The 18,774-nt window shown below is 37.2% G+C and overlaps 1 long non-coding RNA gene across 2 annotated transcripts in view; it reads left to right on the plus strand.

Annotated features, from left to right (window-relative positions):
- LOC123836680 (uncharacterized) overlaps positions 1-8,378 on the plus strand; it is a 65,441-nt gene extending 57,063 nt beyond the window's left edge. For both annotated transcript variants that reach the window (XR_010413797.1, XR_010413799.1), the window contains one exon: positions 5,661-8,378. This is a non-coding gene — a long non-coding RNA (uncharacterized LOC123836680). The remainder of the gene's footprint in view (positions 1-5,660) is intronic.
- Positions 8,379-18,774: the final 10,396 nt, after the last annotated feature.

Raw genomic sequence — 18,774 nt, forward strand, 5'->3', positions numbered from 1 at the left:
ACTCTAGTAGTCACTATGCTGTACGTTACATCCCCACAACTGAGGTTTTTATAACCCAAAGTTTGTACCTGTTGACCACCTTTACCCATTTCACCCACCCTCTGCCTCTGACATGACAACCAGCAATCCGTTCTCTGTATATGTGACTTCAGCTTTTTGTTTTTTGATTTTAGGGATGTTTTTTAGATTCCACATGTAAGTGATATTATCTGGTATTTGTCTTTCTCTGGCTGACTTATTTCTCTTAGCATAGTCCCCTCAAGGTCGATCCATGTTGTCACAAATGGCAGGATTTCCTTCTTTTTTATGGCTGAATAATATTCCATTGTATAGATATACCACAGCTGCTTTATCTGTTCATCCATTGATGAACACAGGTTGCTTCTGTATCTTGGCTATTGTAAATAATGCTGCAATCAACATGGAGTGTAGAAATCTCTTCAAGGTAGTGTTTTCATTTCCTCCAGTTAAATATCTAGTAGTGGAATTACTGGATCATATGATATTTCTTTTTTTAATTTTTTGAGGAACTTTCATACTGTTTTCCATTGTAGCTGTACCAATTTGCATTCCCACTAACAGAGCACAAGGGCTCCATTTTCTCTACATCCTTGCCAATATTTACATCTTGCCTTATATATTTTTATGTTACATAATTACATTTATAATTATATAAATTATGTAGATTATATGATATATAATGGCATATATTATATTAAATTTTATTATAACATTGTATCTATTAATATTTATTGATAATATAATAGTAATGTTTTATATTAATAAATTTTTCATTAAAACATCAGACAGTTCCTACTTCTTTGAAAAACTCCCTCTTAGACTGATCATGAAACTTTGCCTGTGAACTTATACAACCCGAGTTTTAATGACTGTTAAGTAATTCTACTGGATGATTAGCCATAATTGATGTAAATATTATGCAATAATTGTGTAAATAACATTGTTGAGACATGAAGGAGTCCTTTTAATATTATTAACAGTAGTCTAATTAATATTCGTATATGATGCAAATCCATAACTTTTCCCTTAGAATAAATACATATAGGTGAAACATATGTATTAAAACTTAAAAGTTTTTATCACATATTGCTATACTGCCTCTAGAAGTTACTCAAGTTACACTCTTCCAGCTCAGTTTGTCTCCCTGTCTCTTCGTCGCGATCATTAGGATTCCAACCTGCTACATGAAACAAAAAGATCTGACCACAGACATTTTAAAAAGATGTCTATTTGTCTCAGGCCACAAAAAAACAAGGGTCAGGGCCTGCCTGATACTGGTGCTCAACATCCCCAAGGAGCCTGTCTTCTGATTTTCAGCTTCGCAAAGTAGCATTTGGTTTGCATTCTCTGTGTTGCAAAATCACTGCCCCACACTTGCCCATACTTGCGTTAGCATCGCTGGTCCAAAGCAGGAGAAAAGTCCCCAACTTTATTTTTGCGAGACTTCGTCATTTGGAAAGGCCCTTCCTGGGGCATCTACCTACATTGCATAGTAGCACACCCCTCATTGCCAGGGAGCCTGGGTGGGTGGGGTTATTTTAGCCTTTCAGTTTCTATAATAGGGAAAGGCAGGAAGAGGGGCTTCAGATGTCTTTGGGGTAGTCATCCTCAGGGCTTGCAACATATGCTGTGCCTATTTGAAGTTTTTTTTTTTTAAATGTAATGCAAAAATTGCCCCAAAACCCATGGATCAAAATATACTCTCACCAACGATGTTGGAGAGTGTTAGCTGGTATTATTATTTGGTATTATTAATTAGAGAACTATTTTCAAATGTATCTCCTTTACCATTAACAACTTTTTTTGCCCAGTTATATTCTTTGCCTATATTTCTAATTGGGTATCTGTGATACATTTGTTGTTCATTGTATATGTACAATTTTGTACTATCTTTTTTCACTCAATCTTATTTCATATGCATTTTCTTATGCCATTATATGTTTTAAAAATTGACATTAAATACCTACTTAATATTACATCATATGACTATATGATCCTTTTATTTTTATCTTTCCCCAATTTTCCCTAACTTTTTACTCTCTTGAATGATTCTGTTCTGAATAGCTTTATGTGTAATTTTTGTCTGCATCTTGGATTATTAGGGTCCTATGAATATCAACTTCCATCTACTTTGATATTGTGGTCTAGTACCTTTTTAAAGTTTTTTAAACATTTTTAAAAACTGTTTTTTAAATGATATTTTTATTCTGGAATAGTTTTAGACTTTTAGGAATGTTGTAAAGATAGTACAGAAGGTTCCCATAAACCCTGTATCCAGTTTCTCCAATTGTTAACACCTGACATTAGTAGCATACGTTTGTCACAACTAATAAGTAAGTATTGATACATTATTATTCACTAAAGCCCATACTTTATTGAGATAGCCTTAGATTTTACCTGTTGTCCTTTTTCTGCTCCAGATTCCCATCTAGGCTATCATTTAGCCATCATGTGTCCCTAGGATCCTCCAGATGGTGGCAGTTTATCAGCCTTCCCTTGTTTTTGATGACCTTGACTGTTTTGAGAAATACTGGTCAGGTATTTTGTTGAATCTTATTTAATTCGTACTGTTTTCCTCATCACTAGACAGACGTTATTAATAATTTTGGGGAGGAAGAACACAGAGGTAGAATACCATTTTATCACATCATATCAAGGATACATGCTGTCAACGGGCTTATCACTGATGCGGTTAAGCTTGATCACTTGGCAGAGGTAATGTTCTTAAGGTTTCTCCATTGTGAGCTTATTCTTTCCACCCCTTTCCATGTTGTACTCTTTGGAAGGAAGTCACTATGAGTAGCCCATACTTAAAGGGTGGAAATTATTCTCTACTTCCTTGAGGGGGCAGTATCTATACAAACTATTTGGAATTGTTCTGCCCGGGTTAGTTAGTTATTCAATCATTTATTTATGTCACTATAAACTCATGGATATTTGTTATAGACTTTGGGCTATAATGCAATTCTACATTACATCTCTTCTTGTTCAAATTGTTTCAGCTTTGGCCATTGAAAGCTCTTCTATTGACTCCTATGTCCCTTTCGCATACCTTCACCTTTGGTTTTGGTGGTGCTGGTGATGGTGTTTGAGGGGGTTTTGTTTGTTTGTTATTTTGGTGTTTTGTTTTGTTTTTAGCACTTTTTTACTTCATGACGCTACAAAATCCTCCAGACTCATTTTGTGTATTTCCTGCCCCAGTTCTAGAATCAGCCATTTCTCCATGGAACCTGGTTCCTTTTATTGGAGAATAGTATTAGAAACCAAGATCTGGACACTGGGTTTATTTAGTATTTATATCCTGTGGTCCTGGATATATTTTCTCCAATTTTAATTTGATTGCAATTAAATATATATATATAGTTAGATAGATAGATGATAGATAGATAATGTACTATGTATATCACATCTTCAATTTAAGCCTATTCTTTGTGTCCTGTTCTTGGTAGAAATAAAGCATCTACGTTTCTTTTAATATTAATGTGAGTAAAGGGGATGCATGAGTATTTGCCTGAAGGACAGAGGCCTTTCACCCTTCCTGAGGTTACCCGAAATTCTCAGCCTCAGTCATGGGCACCCTTTCCAAGCTCTGTGAACTTGTACTGAAGGAACAAGAAGCCCCACTCTATCATTTTGCATCACCTCGGCAAACCCAACCACAAAACAGTACTTCTATGCTATTTTATCTGCCTTTTTATTTCCCACTAAGTAGCCCCAAGATTATGCCTCTGAAAAATAAATTTTATATAGCAAAGTGGTAGTAGAGCAAAATATATGTGTGATTTGAAGCTCTATTTTGTACACTTCTGTTTTTAACACCATTTTTGGTGAAATGAAAAAACAAAAAGAGCAAATTTCAGAAACGTGAGGAGAGCCTATTTTTTTTTTTTTTGTCTCATTAAACTTTTGTTTTAATGGATCTCAAAATTCTGTGACAGATTTTTGGTCAAGTTGTTTCCATTAAAAAGTACTGATCTGAAAAACTAATAACTTAAAACTGCCACACACACTCAAAAAAAACACCGTAGGCATTATAGAGAGACAGAGATCATTGGCATCAGAGCTAAAATAAGTACAGAGAAGTAATGCAGTGGAGAATCCATCAATCACATTCACAGCAAATGACACAATAATCATTTATCTATTATCATACAAGTAAGTGTATCCAGTCTAGACTGCAGAAGCACTTAAACACAAAGGTGTCAATAATTATAAATAGAGAGTAACTATAACAATAATAAACATTAATTCTAAATACCTTCTAGGTTGTATTTATCAACATAGCTTATTTTAGGAAATGGTTATAGGAATTATGGTTCATGTTGGCTACTAAATCTGATTTGGGGAATTGGGTAAAAAAAAATACATGTTCAGATTTTTCAAATAAAAAAAAAACATTCATGGGGTGACTGGATGGCTCAGTTGGTTAAGAGTCTGCCTTAGGCTCAGGTCATGATCTCAGGGTCCTGGGATAGAGCCCCACGTCAGGCTCTCTGCTCAGCGGGAAGTCTGCTTCTTCCTCTGTGCACGCATGCTCTCCCTTTCTCTCACTCTCTCTCTCAAATAAATAAAATCTTTAAAAAAAACTTCACATTGGATAAAAAAGATTCCTAAATGAATAGAATTTTATATTTACATAACCAGTGGTTTAAGTATTTCCAAATATTTTTATTTCATTTTCAAATTTTTATTAATCAATTTCATGTCCAATAAAAAGAGCTAAAGCAAGGAGCTCACCTCGACCACATTTCCCAGTCATGACTTCCGTAGCCTTAAATAAGGAAAGATCACTGTTAAAGATGATCACTCTGATAATTTTGGCCAGTTAAATCACAAAATATAGTGTGGAATTTAACACATACCTAGATAAAGTCAGAAACTGTCCCTAAATGGCCCTAAATTTTGTGTCATTCAAAGACTCAATCTCCCCCTTTCATTGAGTTGTTTATTTAGAAGAGTATTTCATTAGCAGAGTGTGGCCAGTGACTCACAGTGAGATAGGACAGTTGGGGAGGAGCTGGGCCTGACAGAAGGGCCCACTGTGTCCACTGGGAAACCCAACCCAGGTTCTAAGGCTGACAGCTGGGCTCAGGCTCAGGGACATTTAGTCAGAGAATATTGACCAAGGACACCGTCCATGCCAGGAACCCTGGGGGCCGCCGGCGATCATTATCTTCATCTAGGGAGTCCTTGGCACACATGCCAGAGGACTGGGGTGAGAGGGGGGATCCATGACACAAAATAGGAGTCTCAGTGTGGTGTGGTCCTCACCACCAGAGCCCCAGATGTCCCTGGGGAAGCAAGGCCTTAAGCAGCGGACTAGATTTCGGGGACAGGTTTCCAATATCCCGAAGTGCATTTGCCCAGAAAAACAACAAGTTCCTAGCTTCCTGAGGAGAACCAGGCAGGTGATTGAACAAAGATCTTGAATTGGATTAAGGCAGAAGCCCAGTTTAGAATCACAGGCACATAGCAAGAGGTGGGTTTGGGGATAAGACCTCCTTTTGAGAATATGGCACTGAAAGGAGACTGTGATTTGGGCATGAGTGTAGCAGTCAAAGGTCAGCAGGAGACACTTTATTTCTAAATCAACAAAGAGGAAAAGGGTCTTGGTCTCAGAAAACCTGTTTTTGGAACAGAGTACCATGGAAAGCCTCGGGACTTCAGGACTGACTTGCTACCTCAGCAGCAGCCTTTGGTATGAGTTCAACTTAATAAAGATGGGAATCGAAGACTTCTGCCTACAGGACTGGAAGAGCTTCGGGCAGGGACCAGACTGTGGGGAATTGGGCAGGAGAGACGCTCAAATCAGCAGCCCTGACAACGAGCCGCAACCTGATATCCTGGATGGAATCCCAGGATGGAAAGAGGTCACTAGGTAAAAACAAAGGATATCTGAATAAAGTATAAACTTCAGTCCATTCGAATGTATCAATTGTGTACTATTTGTTACAAATGTATCGTCCACTGTGAGATAGTAACAATAGGAAAATCTGGGTATAGGGTATCTAGAAATCCTCTGTACTACCCTGGAAACTTTTCTATAAAACTAAAACTATTCAAAAGTAAAATCTTATTTAAAAAGAAATTAGGGCGCCTGGGTGGCTCAGTCGTTAAGCGTCTGCCTTCGGCTCAGGTCATGATCCCAGGGTCCTGGGATCGAGTCCCGCATCGGGCTTCCCGCTCTGCGGGAAGCCTGCTTCTCCCTCTCCCACTCCCCCTGCTTGTGTTCCTGCTCTCGCTATGTCTCTCTCTGTTAAATAAATAAAATCTTTAAAAAAATAAAAATAAAAAATAAAATAAAATAAAATAAAAAGAAATTAGACTTCTCACCAGTTTTCTCTTCTTTTTCCTCTTTCTCTTGTAAACACTTTTCCTTATTCAATGAGAAAATAGCAATTTTAATTTATTTAATCTGAATAGACAACTCAAAATGTCTTTCAGTAATACATTTCTGCATATATTTTGTGTGTATCATACACAAAAACTGACCCATTTGCATACATACCACTCTGTGTTAAGAATAAAGAACAACAGGGCGCCTGGGTGGCTCAGTTGGTTAAGCGACTGCCTTCGGCTCAGGTCATGATCCTGGAGTCCAGGGATCGAGTCCCGCATCGGGCTCCCTGCTCGGCGGGGAGCCTGCTTCTCCCTCTGACCCTCCCCCCTCTCATGCTCTCTCTCTCATTCTGTCTCAAATAAATAAAATCTTAAAAAAAAAAAATTAAAAAAAAAGAATAAAGAACAACATATAGTGTGGCTTCAATATAGTAACTAATTTGAAAACACACTTCTTATCAATTTGAAAAAGCACATTTTAAAAACAGTATCATCAAAAAAACAGAGTGAACTTGCTCTTGTCAATAAAAATTAGTTTTCAGATGAAAACTTGAAATCATTCTAAATTTAATTTACTCCCTCACTTCTTTTCCTTCTTTTCTTCTTTCCTCCCTTTCCTTTTGCTCTGCCCCCCCCTTCAGTTCTTTCTTCCCATCATTCCCATTTCCTTTATTTTTCATTTTAATAGGTCTGAAGTCCTTACTTAGGTAGGTCTTCTTTGGATTCTTCCACATTCCAACATTACTTAACCCCCTGTAAGTAAGTTACCTGGTATTTTGTTGAAAACCTTCCGTTTTATTTGATAACTATAGATATCTAGTTCAATCCCATCTTTTGATAAAGCAATTGAGGTTTAGGGTTTGAGGAGGCTGCCCAGGATGAGCTATGCTGTTCCGTGTGTTAATAAATAGCACCACTGGGCCTAAATCCAGTAGTCTGCCTCAGCCAAATGCACATTTTACTGCAGTGTTGCCTTCACTCTATAAAAATTTCTTTGTTTGCAGAGTTACTCTTGAAATTTCCCTTCCTATAAAAAGAAAAAAAGTTTGTGCCAATAACTATTTGCCTGGACTTTATCATCTATTTTTCCAGCAGGATGTTGTGAATCCTTTTACAGCTTAACTTTATTATCTCTTTAAAAGGCAATGCTGGGAAAAATTCATGATTCTCTTACTTAAATGAAAATGCCAGCTGGTTAATAATTTATAAAATAATTTTACTACCATATGGATTTCCCTCCCATCTAATCCCATTTTGCAAGTACATCTATGTGCTAAAATTTTAATAGTATAAACAGTGGTGTTGTTTTTTAAAATCGTCTCTCTGAAGAGTTATAAAGCTGTAAAGGAAATGAAATTTGTTAGCCTTGAAGGAGATGCCATAAGAATATACGGTTACTTGTAGGAACAGGCATGCTCGCTCATATATTCTAGACTATCCTTTATTTTGTGGTTGCAGTCTGTTTGCTATAAGCTTCTCTAAGGAAATTTCTGCTTCTATCACAAGTGATCTGTGTTCCAAAAGAGCTACCCAAGTCAATTTCTAATACCCTCTCCATTTCCTACAAATCCATGTCCTGCTACATCTTTTCACTTCCTTAGAGCATCTGTTCTGTCCACCCAGCAGCTATGTCAGGTGGATTTCCTGACAGCAACTTCTCTCATCTTGGCTTTCAGTGATGGTTCCTGAAACAACGAAAGACTAGAGATGATTGAAGAATGGCTCAATAGGTCAGACTGTTGCTTTGGTGGGCATGAGTTCCTGATTTTGTTGACTGGGGGACCCTGCTATCATGCTTGGATTTGGCTTGGGGCTTGGTGACTCTCTGGCATCTCACCCTGGCATTCTGATGTGGGCAGAGCCCTTTGGACTCTCCATCAATCAGCACAGTAGATAATCCTAGAGAAATCAGTGGAGAAGGGAGAGTAAAAATCTTTGTGAAACCTATCCCATTCCAGATAATTAGGAGTAGCCTAAGTAATTTTCTTTCAAAAGTTCTTCTCTTTAGGCGTTTAAGTCAGAGGTAAGGTAAACACAAGTTTACCTTTGAATTCCCATTTATACCATAAATTCTTAATTTTCATTTTTCTTTGTTTTATATTTTCTAATATAATAGCATAGGCACTACTGAAAAAATTATTCAAAAGGAAGAAAATAAATGATGAAAATATCCAACCCCTCTCTCAGAGAAAACCACTGATCACATTTGGTAGATATCCTTCCAGCCTTTTTACTGTGTTTATGCAAAAATATATGTAAACATATATACTACCAAAAATACATCATACAGTGTGTGTGTGTGTGTGTGTGTGTGACTTGCACTTGCTTTTTTACTCAACAATGTGCATTGGGCATCTTTCTGTATCAATACACACAGTCATCACATTCTTTCTAATAACTGTGTAGTGTGCCACTCCATTAATGGAGGTATAATAATTCGCTTGACCAGTCCCTCAATCATGGACATTTGGATTATGTTTATGTTTTTATTGAAGGTAACATTATTATACATATGTCTATGATTACTTGAGGCAATATTTCTGCAGGGTCAATTCCTGAAAAAAAAATTACTAGGAAAAAATATTATTTCAATTTATACTTCCAGCAGAAAGGTATGAAAATCTCTATTTCCCTATGGTCATACATCATATTGGCAACTTTTTATCCTTTTTAGTCTTTACCAGTGTTAAGTGAAATTTACTCCATAAAAGTTTAAATCATTCAAAGAAATAAAGAAAGTATTAGTCTACAAAAGGAAGACAATAACTGTAAATCAAGAACAAGTGAATATGGGAAAGAACTAATTAAAATCCTAAAAGTAAAAAATACATGGTTGTTGAAATAAGAAAAACAATACAGGAGTTAATAGTAGATTGGACACAACATAAGAATAAACAAGTGAAGGGTGCCTGGGTGGCTCAGTTGGTTAGGCGACTGCCTTCGGCTCAGGTCATGATCCTGGAGTCCCGGGATCGAGTCCCGCATCAGGCTCCCTGCTCAGCGGGGGGTCTGCTTCTCCCTCTGACCCTCTTCCCTCTCGTGCTCTCTGTCTTTCATTCTCTCTCTCAAATAAATAAATAAACTCTTTTAAAAAAAAAAAAGAATAAACAAGTGAATTGAAAGATAGATTTGAGGAGATAATTGAATTCAGCACAGAGGGATAAAGAGATACAAAATGTGGAAGTGAATTTAGGGGGCTTGAAGGGCTGATGGAGGAGTTTTACTATAGGAGCCTCTAAAGAAGAGAATTAAGGAAAGGAAATATTCAACAGGTTATTTAAACAGTACCTGATAAATTCTAGAATTGAATAAATATTGAAAATGCCCAAGTATTTAAATATACATCCATATCTAGATACACAACATCATGCATAACATCAATTACAGAAAACAAAACAAGACAAAAAAGCCTTCAAGCTATCAAGGAGAAGGTAAAGATTACCCATAAGAAATGAAAGGCAGACCAACAACAGATTTCTCATTGGCTTCAATTAATTCTAGTAGACAATGGTAAAATACATTCAAAATAATAAAGAAAGTTTACCTTCAATGTATAATCTAATCCCAATAAATATTACTCAAGATTTATTGCAAAACATATTTTCTGAGCCATTTAAAAATGAAGAGAATTTATTTTCAACCTGTGCTCATTTAAAGAATTATTAAAAATAGAGTTCAGCAAAAAGTATCAATACTGAAAGAAGGAATATGATGCAAGAAATAACAGAATGTACAAGAATCAGAAATATCTATTAGCAAATCTAAATCATCATTCACTAAATCATAATAGAATTAGTTTTATGTTCAAAACAAGGTGGAAATAAAATGTCAATAATGTCATGAAACATGGGATGAAGGAAGGTCAAGGGGAAGCTAAAGAGTGTTAAGGTCCTCAAGCTGTTCGAAACCAAAACAGAGCTATTGCCTTATCTTATACTTCATGAGAAAATCGTAAGAATAGATATATATGTTAAATTTCAAATGTGAGCACTCAAACCATAAAAATAAAACATACAAATTTCAAAACAGTCAAGAAAATAAAGGGAGGGGCTATCAGGAAACAAAATCAAATGGAAAACTTAATCCATTTTTGTCACATATATGTGGCAAATGTGAGCAGAATAGAACTACTCACATTTACAAACAGAGACACTCATTTGATATTTTTAAGGTTTATTCGAACATTGGGAAAAATGATTAATAAATATCATCTAATATATCTGTATAGAATCCTTCTCTTACATGAAAAAAAATTCTCAATCACACATTGAACATTTACCAACATTCAGATGTCACCAGAGAAATGTCATCATAAGAATCATCATAACAGAAAACATGGCATCTTTGCACCATGCACTGAAATTAGAAATCGACATACCACATCATGTAGGATACCAGCTAAAGGTAAAGAGAAGTTTATTTCAGAATACAAACTATTGGAAACAAATTGGGTAAACGTTCAACTCAGTTATAAGAGAAAACAATACACCTAAAGGTTGCATAACTAAGAAAATAAGTGTAAAGATACAAAAAATGACTAAAAAAACATTAGCTTTTAAAAATATTAATAAGTAAGATAAACTTCCAGTAGGGCTGATTAAGAAGAAAAAGAAGTCACAATGAAATGATATTAGAAATGACACATAAGCACAGATTTGGTAGAGAATTAATAAATCATGAGCTAACATATCAATAACTTTATGCTAATGATTTTGAGATATTAGGTAAAATGGACAAGTTTATTTAAAATGTACTTCATGAAAATAAACCAAATAGAAATACAAAATTTGAGCAATTATTTAAAAAATTGAACTTTTAGGGGCGCCTGGGTGGCTCAGTCAGTTAAGCGTCTGCTGTTGGCTCAGGTCATGATCCCAGGGTCCTCATATCCAGGCCCACATGTTCCTTGTTCAGCGGGGAGCCTGCTTCCTCCTTCCTCTCTGCTTGTGCTCTCTCTCTTTGTAGCTATCTCTCAAATAAATAAATAAAATCTTAAAAAACATTGAACTTTTAGTCAGAATAATCTTTGACCACCCATTGCACAAGAGGCTCTATTCCCCGTTTTGCAAGTTTTTAACAAGCCATCAAGAAATAGATAATCTTTATTTTATGCCAAATATATAAAAACAAAATTAGAGTAAGAGAGAAAACTACCCAGCTCATTTTCTAATCTTAATACTAAATTCGATCACAGAACTGCAATGCAATGTGAGGCCAAGCTCACTTATGCACATGGAAACAGAAGTTCAAAGTAAATATTAGCAGATTTTGCCAGAGTTTATATAAGTTTATAGGTCTTTTTAAACTTTTCAAGTAATACTATTTGGTTTTTTTTTCTTCTTTGCTACTAGGTTGAAAGTTTATTTTAAATTTTTCTTTCCTAATAAATGCATTTAAGGATAAACATACTCTTCTGAGTACTCAGTAACACTTGGGAATGGGGGTTCCATATCTAGGGCACACTGGCCCATGCAACCTGGGCGCTGCTCCCACCTGCAGGTTGCTGCCTGCCCTGTGGGTCCTAGGGGCATACAGAGGGTTTGACTCACCTGGTTTCTCTTGCTGAATTACCCCAATTAATCTCCCAATCCAATACTGTTGATGCCTTCCTGACTACTGCCTCTGCCTACACAGGGCATGAAAAACTCTTTTTAAAAAGCTTTTCTGTATGCATTTGGACCATATTCTTCAGTTAACTTTTTTTTCCATCTTTCAGTTATTCAATATAGCTTCTGATCCACTGAGGCACTTTTTTAAATCTTCCAGGAATGGGGGCGCCTGCATGGCTCAGTCATTAAGCGTCTGTCTTCGGCTCAGGTCATGATCCCGGGGTCCTAGGATGGAGCCCTGCATCGAGCCCTGCATTGGGCTCCCTGCATCGGGCTCCCTCCTCTGCAGGAAGCCTGCTTCTCCCTCTCCCACTACCCCTGGTTGTGTTCTATTTCCTCTCTTGCTGTGTCTCTCTCTCTGTCAAATAAATAAATAAATAAATAAAATCTTTAAATCTTTCCAGGAAGGTTCTAGATTTACTCACTAGTTTTATATTTTTAGGGAACTTCTAAGGATTTGGGATGATAGGGGAAAGCTATAGCATTCAGTATGCTTTACTTTTTGTGATAAACTTTGTCATCTAGTGATGAGTTTTATACTCTTACATTTTACATTTAGGTATGTGTTCCAATTTGAGTTAATTTTTGTGAAAGATGTAAAGTCTGTGTCTAGGTCTATTTTCTTCCCCATGTGGACAACAAGTTTTTCCAGCATCCGTTGTTGAAAAGACAATCCTTTCCCTATTGAATTACCTTTGCTCTTTTGTCAAAGATCAGTTAACTGACTGTGTTTGTGTAGGTTTATTCTGCTCCCTTGATCTATTCGTCTATTCTTTCTCCAAAACTACAATGTCTTGATGACTGTAGCTTTATAGTAGGTCTTGAAGTCAGGTAGTATCAGTCCTCCAACTTTGTTTTGTTTATGTTGGCTATTGTAGTTCTTTTGCCTTTCCATATAAGCTTTCCAAAATAATTTGCTATTTGACTGGGATTGCATTGACTAGACATATAATGTTGGGAAGAATTGACATCTTAACAATATTGAGTCTTCCTGTTTGTAAGCATGGGATATCCATTTATGTAGATATTCTTTTATTTCTTTCATCAGAATTTTGCAATTTTCCTCATATAGATCTTGTACATATTTTGTTAGATTTACATCTAAGTATTTCATTTTTGTTGCAAATGTGAACAGTGTTTTATTTTTTACTTTCAAATTCCAGCTTTTGTTGCCGTTATGTAGAGAGAGAATAAGCTTTTGCATATTGACCTTGCATTCTGAAAAGTTGTTATAATCATTTATTAGTTCCAGGAGTTTTTTTGATTTATACTGTGGGATTTTCTACATGAACAATTCAATATCATCTGTGAACAAAGACTGCTTTATTTCTTCCTTCCTGGTCTATATACTTTTATTTCCTTGTCTTGTCTTATTGCATTAACCAGGGCTTTCTGTACAATGTTGAATAGGAATGATGAGAGAGAACATCCTTGTCTTGTTCTTGATCTGAAGGAGAAAACATTTAGTTTCTCACCATTACATATAATGCTAACTGAAGGGTTTTTTTTTTTAAATGTTCTTTAATAAATTCAGGAATTTCCCCTATATTCCTAGTTTGCTAAGATTCTTTAGAATGGGTGGGTGTTGGATTTTGTCAAATGCTTTTCCTTGAATCTATTGATCTGATCATATGATTTATATCTTTAGCCTGTTGATGTGTGGATTACATTAATAGATTTTTGAATGTTGAGCAAAACTTGCATACCTAGCACAAATCCCACGTGGTCATCTTGCATAATTTTTTACACATTATTAAATTTGATTTGCTAATATTTTGTTGAAGATTTTTAGATCTGTATTCATGAGAGATACCAGTCTGCAGTTTCCCCTGATGTAACTATAAACTTTAATCAGTAATCATCATCAATTTTAATGAATGTACCACACTAAAGCAAGATATTAATAATAGGGGAAACTGTGTGTCAGGGAAAGAAGGAGTATTTGGCGATTTCCTATACTTTCTGCTCAATTTTTCTGTACACCTAAAACTGTTTTTGTAAATAATAAAATCTATTAATTTAAATAAAATAAAAAGGAAAGAAAAAATTGCCCTAAGGAGAGTTTTAGATCCAGCTCTGCCATTAACTAACTTTAGGCAAGTCATTTAAATTTCTGGGCCTGTTTCATCATCTATACTATAAAGGACCTGGAATAGTCAATCTTTAAGTTTTCCTCTAAATAGAAGAGTCTATCTTTCTGTGACTGTCAATATAAAGATGTCTGGCCTCCAATAAATATTAAGGTAGAAGAGCAGAGTATTTTGAAAGAAAATAATCCATCAATTTAAGCAAAACTTAAAGGAACATCATTACACAATTCCGGAAAATAAATTGCACTGAATAGAGTTAATTGGATGAATCTGGTAATCAGATGTAGTTTATGTGAAAGGAATAATGGAGAAACGGAGCATAAACAGGTAGTGATGAAGCATTTATTTCAAGAAGATAGAGCTCAGGTTTGTGGAAGATAACTTCAGGTGCCTCCAGTGCCCTGAAATCAATGATATGATCAAATGATAACAAAAAGACTGTCAATAATGGAAGTTTCATGAAGGCTATTATAAAGTGGTTTGCGGGCTTGTGGAACCCTTATCACAAATTTTCTCATCCTTATGAATCAGACAATGATGTCGCCAAAGATGCTGAAATACAGATGTTGTTTCTGCCCAATATGCTCCTGTCAGATATCAGCGTGAGTGCAGTAGGCAGCCGCCTCGGGGCAGGGGGTGGGGCAAACTGTAAACTATGAGGAAACACAACCCAAGTCACATGGCTCAATAGTAGCAGAAGGGGAATTAGACCCTGGGATGGGATATGCACTGACTGGCATCATTGGGCAGCATGATGTAATGATGAAGAACCACCAAAACCCCGTTTTCTATCCCAGCACTGCCATTTACTGGCTGTGTGATCCTGGGCAGTTTAATTTTCTCTATGCCTCCATTTTCTCTTAATTAAAATGGGGATTATAATCATGACCATCCTTTTTTTTTAAAGAATTTTTATTTATTTGACAGAGAGAGAGAGAGAGAGCACAAGCAGGGGGAGCAGCAGAGGGAGAGGGAGAAACAGGCTCCCCGCTGAGCAAGGAGCCAGATGTGGGGCTTGATCCCAGGACCCTGGGAACATGACCTGAGCCAAAGGCAGTCACTTAACCAACTGAGCCACCCAGGTGCCCCAATAGTAACCATCCTTAGTGAGAAGAAAATGAGTTAATATTTGTCAAGTGCTTAGATCAGAGCCTGACCCACAGTGTTGTATGAGTGTTTATTAAATAAAAACATACCTAAATTTGAATCCTGATCTTAGTACTATCCTACTACGCTACTATCCTGTGATTCAGCACTTTTTAAAGCATGCCAAGAAATAACCCCAATTACCTCTCTGCACCATGCTTTAGCTGCATGTAAGGGAACACCCTACTCTATCACTTGAGACAGATAGGGAGCCATTTTTCTCACCTCACAAAAAGCCTGCAGGGAGGGAGGCTGCTGTTGGCATTGGTTCATTAGGTTATGGACGTCAGGGCCAATATCCCTAGTTATTTCCCTCATACTGAGAAGATGGCTACCCAAGTTCTTATCATCATATCACAGTGAAACAGGAAAAAAGGACTCAGGAAAGGCTGTGCTAGCGAAATATTTCTTGGGAGGCCTTCAGGCAGTTTCCAGCTTTACTCAGAATCATGGCTTGGCTTAACAGATCATTGTGTTCACAGGTAACCTTCCAAACATCCTTATGGGTGTCCTATATGCTTCTGTGTTCAGAGTCCAGCTGTCAGGGATGTGAACAATTCACCTGCTAATTTTGATACATGAACTTTTGAGAGTGAAAGTGAATGCTCAGTTCCTGGGGCTAGGTGTCAGAACTAGCCTTAGCTCCAACAGGCCTGCATGGCTACCAAGGTATTCCCTCGGGACAAGGGAAGCAAAAGTTCTCTCTGTTCTCGGTTGGCCAACTTGACAGATAATGTAATATGGCTTCTGGCACTTGGCAGGATGGCTTGATGTTACCATCTCTCACGGCAAATCATATGTTTTCTGAAAACAAAATGATGGTGTTTGGTTTAATTTTATCAAACTCTTTTGTGCTGGATGTTTATTATACTAGCTTCTAAACTGGACTTTTAACTAGCTCTGAGGATAACTAACACAGAAGGTCAATAAATGGACTGCTCTTAATTCTGGGAAAAGGTTGCTTTATATGGTAAGAAGTAGCAACCCATCCCACCATCCCTGCATTCCACATTTCTGTAATATTGCCTGACTGCAGAGGCTACCAGTTCCCCAAATGTCTTGCCTTTTGTGGACAAAGAGTCTGGGACCCAAGGGGATAGTTTAATTAACTGCTTCACATAATCTCAAACTATTGGGAAATATGCTTTCCATCTTACAAAAGGGAGAGAATGTTCTCTGACAGCTGCATCCCCAGTGAATTGGCCGCTTCCATGTGAAGGGCATCTTAGGGCAATCCCCTGCTGGGAGGGTGATGGTAATTGTCCCAGCGATGCTCCTGAGCTGCCCCATCAAAAGATGCTATGATTGCCATTTAGTATAATGTGAAAGAGCTTCCTAGATGGCAAGTATTTGCAAATATATGGATTATTAGGAAATTTCTGTCAGAGCTTGGCCTTGAGAGATGAATAGATGCTCAACAGATGGAGAAAGTAATATGAATCATTGGTACCCAAGGGGCATAGAAGAGTAAAAATACATGCTGAGTTTTGGGGGAAGATAAGTATTCCTATGATAATGAAATACATACTATTTTAAAAGATATAGTCATGGAAGTTGAAACACTGAGTTAAGGTCAGATAAACTATGGAAGACATTGAACACCATTATAAGGAAGTGAGATTTCCTGTAGGCCATGGGGAAATCACTGACTATTTCTGACGAGAGGGAGTGATGTAATCTGACCCACGGTTTCAGAGAGATAATTCTAGTGGCAGTGATAAGGGTGCTGTCGAGATGCAATGATAGAGGCAAAAGTTACAGAGTTTATTCAAGAAGGCAATAGCAGTAGAAATAGAAATGAAGGCTCAGAGCTGACAAATGTGGCAGAGAAAAAATATTCCTGGAAGTTAACTATTGGTTGGATGTTGTGGTAGAAACTGGTAGTGGTCTCCCAATATCTGTTTTCTTCCCTGTCTTAGATTCCTAGGGATGGCATTAACAAAATACCACAAACAGGATGGCTTAAACAGCAGAGATTTGTTGTCTCGTAGCTCTGAAGGCTAGAAATCAAGGCATCAGCATGGTTCGTTCTTTCTAAGGCTTGTGAGGGAGAACCTGTTCCAAGCTCTGCCTAGCATCTGGGGACAGTTTGCAATCCTTGGTCATTCCTTGGCTTGTCGTGAACCTAATCTCTGCCTCCCTCTTCGCATGGCATTCTCCCTGTGTGATTCTGTCTTCTTATAAGGAGACTAGTTGTATTGGTTTAAGGATCTCCCCTCTGCCAGTATGACATCATCTTAACCAATTGCATCTGCAATGACCCCATCCAAATAAGACCACGTCCTGAGGTAGTGGGGATTTTAACTTCAACATACCTTTTTGGAGGGGACACAATTCAACCCATCACATCCCCCTGACACACTAAAAGAGCCCTGATTTGGGGCTGGGCATATGGCCACCCAGAATGGAGGCTGCTTTCACTAGCTGTGGCCATGTGGAAGAGTGCCGGCTAATGAGGCGAGGGTGGAATCGTGTGGCATCTTCCTCTATAAACCTTCCTTAAGGGACAGTGCGCACTGTCCACAGGATGCTCTTTCCACCCATCTTCATATTTTCCTTCATCCTGCTTCAAGGAATAGAGTTGTCAATTACAGCCAAAGTAGCCTTAACTTTTATAGATGATGAGTAGTAGTGGGCGACAGTGTTTTTGTTGTTGTTGTTGTTGTTTTGGACACCCTGGGTAAAATATTAACATGGAACTCTTGCAAAATGATAATTCCAAAGTCCCTACCTACAACTGACTCTAGCACACAGATGGGTGTGTGTGTATGTGTGTGTGTGTGTGTGTGTGTTTGGGCACTCAAATTTTTAAAAATTTGAATTGCAATGCATTTAGTTAGGCATTTACTATGGTTTTTAAAAGACCAAATTATGCACTATAACCTTTCAACTAGCTCTACTTAATTATGATACATGCCTGGCCTCTGAAGGATTTAAGCTTAAGACCACTGAGATATCTTTAAATATCTGCTTAATATTTACCTAGAATAGAGGCTGAAGGCTATGGGGAAGAAAGCCCCCCTTAGCTCTATGACACAGAATAATTGAGTTCTAGTTCCAAACTCCTATATATAGTTCATTCAGCAAACAAAAAGCTATGTAATTACCCTGATACCATCAGGGAGAAGAATTTTAGCAGTGATTTACTGTTGTTATTCTAGATAGCTGTAGGTCTCTCTCCCCTGTCCCCCATCCACCTAAGTTGGTTCTGAAAATATTTCTTCTAATAACACACAGTCCTCTCCCTGAGAATTCTGGTGAGTGAATACCCTTCAACTTGCCATACTTCCAGAGATATTTTAGCACCATTAAGAGACTGGTACCTCTAAGCCATCCGGCTCCATCCTGATGTTTCTAATATAGCACACTGGCGCTGTACCCAGAGAATAAGAACACTTCTGAAGAGCTAGTTTTGAGAAGGAAATAATGAGTATAATGAGTCCATGTAAAATTTGAATCGCCAGTAAGTCATCCATGTGAATTGTTCAGAGCAGGAAGACCACATCCTATGTCCTAAAGAGGGACTGGTTTTTTTTTTTTATGTATTTATGTATGTATGCATATATTTT

Source organism: Mirounga angustirostris, unplaced genomic scaffold (genome assembly GCF_029215605.1).
Source record: "Mirounga angustirostris isolate CCGP_5_RB_7025 unplaced genomic scaffold, mMirAng1.0.hap1 SCAF_8, whole genome shotgun sequence".
Lineage (NCBI taxonomy): Eukaryota > Metazoa > Chordata > Mammalia > Carnivora > Phocidae > Mirounga > Mirounga angustirostris.